The sequence below is a fragment of the Phyllostomus hastatus genome, unplaced genomic scaffold (assembly GCF_019186645.2).
Source record: "Phyllostomus hastatus isolate PE091 unplaced genomic scaffold, TTU_PhHast_1.1 phas_contig_210, whole genome shotgun sequence".
Classification (NCBI taxonomy): Eukaryota; Metazoa; Chordata; class Mammalia; order Chiroptera; family Phyllostomidae; genus Phyllostomus; species Phyllostomus hastatus.
Genome location: NW_025333737.1, coordinates 22355453 through 22360936, shown reverse-complemented (window position 1 = coordinate 22360936; position 5484 = coordinate 22355453).

Sequence of the window (5484 nt, the reverse complement as noted above, 5' to 3'; positions counted from 1 at the left end):
TCCGCCCACAGCACCCGTGCCCCGCCCCGGAGCCGGGCTCCATCCCCGATGGCTCCGCCCACCTGCGTGCTCCCTCAGCTGTCAGCGCGTCACCACACTGGACAGCCAATCAGAACAACGAGCGGCGCAGTGGCAAAGCTGCCATTCATTTCTGCGCAGCCCGGGCAGAGAGGAGGGACCTAGCGGTGGAGGAGGGGGGCCGGTGGGTGGGAGGTGGAGAGGAAGGCTAAAAGGGTGGCTCGCTTCTGTGAAGGGTTTTGTTGCACCGTAAAAATCAAAGAGGCAAAGGGGAAAGAGAAATTATAAAGGAGGAGGTGGGCCAAGAATCATAAAAGCAATTGTGAAGAAAATAGAAACAAAGAGCCGTCGTCTGTATTGTAACCCTGGCTCTGTGTCATTCATTCATCACTCATTTCCTCACCCCTCCTCCGTGCATTTATTCCTTCACCATTTCGAGTGCCAGCTTCCTCTAGGCTAGAGTGAGAGGCTCCATCCAGGGCAGATTTAAAAACCTTTCCTTGTCTGTTATGTGATGAGGAGGTTGAGTTTGTCTTTCCCTGAGATTCAGTGGGAACCACAAACGGGGGTATCCTCTACAGGGACACTTTGTGCTGTCCTCCAATTTTTTAATTTTTATCTTTTAATCCAAGCAGTTTCCAAATAAGCCAAAAAGTAGACTTGAATCAGGGTCCTGTTGCTGAATCTAAATTCAGAGGGCTTCCTGGAAGAGAGGTTCTAAGGAAAGTGGATGAGGGGTGACTTTCTGATCCTTTCCCTTACCATTCCTGGAATTTAGGTGTGCTCCCCTCCAGGTAGCCTGTCCACACCCTTCCCTCTCCAACCCCAAACTCGCAACTCTCAAGAGGACATAAGGCCAGCCTATTAGGATTGTTTACTGTGCATGCAGTGGAGCACTGAAAATCTGGGAATTCTTTCACACATAATTCGAGTTTCTTTTCCTCTAACACCTTCCAAGGTGCCTCATATGGACAGTGTTTTCCATGGTAGTTTCATTAATTTCTCCCAGAACTCCAAGAGATAGGTATTATCTTACTCATTTCACAGACAAGAAAGATGAGAGGTTTAGAAACTTGCCAAAAGCAAAACTAGGATTTCTACCTAACTTTGTCTAACATTTAAGCCCCTAAATCCTTTCGGCCTCCCTAAGTTGTAAAGTAGTGTATTTCTTTTTTAAAAAACCACATTTTTTATTACACCAAGTCAGAAAAAATGAGCATGGATTGAAAGTTTACTTATCTGCTCTGTCAGGCCATGGGGCAAAATAAATTGGTAGGGAGAGGGAAATGTTACAAAGGAAATAACTAATAAGAACATTAAAATTAATGGTATGAAATAACATGAGAAGGGTAACAAAAAAAACCAATAAGCCAACAGATGCCAGGTCACGTCCTATCAATGACTTTGGAACATGCTGGGATAAGAAGCTATCAGAATGTGGTGGGCTAATTAGGGACAGGGGTGCAGGAAAAGTCTCCTTCTGGAAGTCTGGAGATGGATTCTGAAAGAGATGACATGGCATGACTTGGCACAGCCTTTCATGCACGGAGAGCGGCTTGAACAAAGATGAGAACTGGTGAGTACGGAGAAAATTTACGGGAGACCACTTAGGTTTAGAAACACCGTTGTGAATGGCATTGACCCAAGGGGAATCAGTGAGATACAAATCAGATTAAATTGATAGAATAAAATACCTTGACTGACAGTGGTCTCTTCCACAGAAATGCAGGACTATTAACTGAAAGTGGCTTGTTTACACAGTATGATCACAAATTCAAATCAGACTCCTTGTTGGTGAAACGCTCCCCCCAAAGTAAAAGCAATCCTCAAAAGATAAAAATACCAGAAACCGCTTTGAATTAATTTTTTAAACACCTGCCACATTTTTTTCCCAGTGGGGTGTCCTTTTGAATCTGTTCCTGAGGAGGAATCCTGAGTATGTTTGGAGAAAAGAAACACTAGGTTCAACTTAGAGATTAATGTGTGCAGTGGAGCAGAAGAGCGTGGCAAGTTTTTTGAACTAGCAGGACGTGACATTTTTGTTGAGCTCAGATATATGGTTCCTCTTTCTGCAAAACTGCAGACGCATGTTTGCACGGGCACTACCTATGCGGAGAAGAGAGGATTTGTAACGGAGCAGACACCAGCTCAGAGAAAACTCTTGGGAGAACACCTGCCCTGCTCGCTGAGGGGCGCAGAGTTCCCGGACAGGATGTGACCGCACTAGGAAGCACCTGGAACCTAGTTCTCTGGCTGTGATTGCCCAATCAGAAAGTAGCAGCTCTGCTCCAGACTGTGATTTCGGATGCCCCAGGAAGGTTGCCTGAACTTGACTACAGGTCTTGTTCTGTGGCTGGAGTTCAATCACTTTCTTTACAAAGATGACAAAGTCAAGCAGTGACTAAAATGCAAGTGTTCCCAGCCTTTCCCCTTTCCTAAAAAGAGGAATGCTGTCTTCCCTACTTCGTCTTTTGTCTACATCTCATGATGATACAGTCTGAATGTTTGTGTCCCCTCCCAATATTAATATGTTGAAATCCTAATGCTCAATGTGACGGTCTTAGGAGGTGAGGCCTTTGGGAGGTGATTAGGTCAACCACCACTCTCGTGAATGGGACGAATGCCATTATAATAAAGGAGGTCCCAGAGAGTTCCCTGGCCCCTCCCACCATGGGAGCACACAGGGAGAAGTCAGCAGTCTGCAGCCAGGAAGAGAGCCTTCACCAGAATGCGACTGCAATGTCACTCTGATCCTGGACTTTCAGCCTCTAGAGCTGAGGGAAGTAAATTTCTATTGCTTATATGCCCCCCGTCTTGACATTTTGTTGTAGCAGCCCAAATACACTAAGACCTGACCTTTGAGACCTGACCTTTGAGAAGTACTTGTCTCTTTCATGACTTGTTTCTGGACTTTCATGATGAAAAAAGTGGGAAGAAAAAGATCTGGAGAGAAAGGAAAGGCCTTGGTAGCTAGGCTGTATTGATCTACATGATGAAGATAAGAGGGGAAAAAAAACATTTCACAACCTAGGGGACATGGGTAAAGGTATTTTGTGAGGTGGGAGGAGTTTAGCTAAGTAAGAGGATTCATGAAATTGTGAGATATGAGAGAATAGGAAAGAGACTGTGAGAAGTTTTGCTAAGAGTATGAGTTGGATACCCTAATATTTTCCCTTCTTTATTGGTGCCCCTTCTTTATTCTTCGCTGTTTGGTTGTGTTTATTTGAAAGTGGTTTATTTCAGAGACTGGACCAGATGGAAGAGGGATGTGCTATGATTACACAGATTCAACTTTTTGAGTGTCTAACATGGGCTTGGAACTTCTACATCTATTAGCCGATTTTATTCTTAAAACTCTCTTGTGGAGTAGATAAGATCACGTCTACTTTATAGAGAAGACATGAAAGCTTAGAAGGGTTTTGTGAGTTACTGAAATTTATAAGTGCAAATGAAAAAGTCAAGATTTGAGCCCAGGCTCTCTGACCCCAAGCCCAGTGCTTTCCCCTCCAGCCCTTCTCAGGTTGGGCGGTGGCGGGTGGGGAGGGCCGGGTTGGACCACCTGGACTCAGATCTCTTGTGCCTGCTCTATGGATTTCTTCCCCTTAGAGGAAACACAAGCCTAAATGATTCTCTAAAAGCATAGACAAGTCAGGTCAACTGTTACTACAGTTGGCCTGTGGATCAACTGTAGTTGGAAAAGAGAATTATTGTGCATCACCCAAACATCTGTGTCTCCAAAGTTCTACATCCTGTGGGAGCTGCCGTATCTCTTTCTGCCAGACAACCCCCTTTCCCATCCAACGTTTCTTCTCCAGGCCAGGGGGGGGAACCCTCCCCCTCCAGCAGGTCTGTCTTCACATGTCCTCACGAAAAGGAATTTGGTCTTTCTCTTTTGGCTCCTATCATTTGCATCCCAACAATCACTCTGCTGAGCAACACCAAGGACCTTCCTGGGGATCTATCTTCCTTGGAAGACACAGGAAGGGAAGGGGTTAAAAATAACTAATAATGTATTATTTTTCGGTATCACACATTTGTCCAATGAACATTTGTTGAAAGTCTAATGGGCACACGGGTGCCAGCTGCAAAGTGGAGGAAGATGCCCTATCCTCAAGGAACCTCCAGGCGGTGGGAGAGAAAAACAATCAGGCATGGATCCCTGTTCAGTGTGTTAAGTGCTCTGATGGAGCATTGTTCGTGATGATAAGACTCTTTAATGATAACCGGTGGGGGAGGGAAGGGGGCTTTGAAGAGGAGAGGGCAGTGGGACTTAGTACCACGTGATTAGATGAAAGAGAGTCAATACGTAAGCGATAAAGAAGTTGGCATTCAAAGAAGACAGAGCACGGCCTGTGCAAAAGCACCGCATCTTTGAAGACCCCAATTCCACAGGACACGAGTGAAAGTCGTTTGTGAAGTACAGTGGGTGGAGAGGTGAGAAGGGTTCAGATTAAACAAAGGAATGCCTAAGTCAAGAAGACTTGGAGTTCATACTGAAAGCCGTAGAGACCCACTGAAAAACCTGAACCACAGACAAGGTGATCAGTTGTATATCTGGAAAGATCTCTGTGATAAAAGTGGTTCAGAGAGTGGCCGGAAGGGATGCAGACAAATTGTGGGTTGTCTATGTCAGCTCTGTTCGGCAGAATTTCCACTGATGATAGAAATGTTCTGTGTCCGTGAGGCCCAATAGCATAGCAGGTAGCCACTAAAGCCACTGGGCACTTGAAATGCGTCAAATGCATCAGAGAAACTGCATTTTTTACACTTATTTAATTCAATAAATTTAAATTTAAATAGCCACATGTGGCTTGTGGCTACCATATTGGATAGCACCACTATATATCTTTCTCCTTTTCATGTATACTAATAGAAACCCCAATTTGGGGGCACATGGCATCGCAGAATAAGGATCACGTATTCTAGATGGTCTTATAGCTACGTACAGGCCCTAGCACCAAGTTCTGGGCAATGGGACCTGATCCAAAGTGCGATTTCGGGGTTATGCCTTTAAAGAGAAGGGATGCTGTCTCTTCATCCATAGCCCCTTTCTCCACAGGCTGAGATGTGGACACGGAAGCGAGGCATTTGGATGATGGGGCATAACCAGGCAGTGAGATAGTTAGAAGGAAACTGGGCCTCGATGGCTTTGATTCCGAGTGGCCTTGCCTGTCAGACTTTAAAGGACAAGAGAATTACACTTCTATTTCATTAATATCACTCTTATTTTCGGTTCCTGTCACATCAGGTTATCCTAACACATACTGTGAGTGAGGCTGGAAATAAAGTGATTGATATCGAACAGCAATTGGGGTCCCGCTGCCCGCCACCACCCTCTAGGCAAAATTCCCAAGGCAAAGGTTTGGTGATAAAGGAAAGGAGTCTTTATTCAAATGCTTCACAGTTTTGAAGTAACAGCTTTCCACCTGCATTAGTCACTTAAGCCTATCAACTAAGGCCAAACTC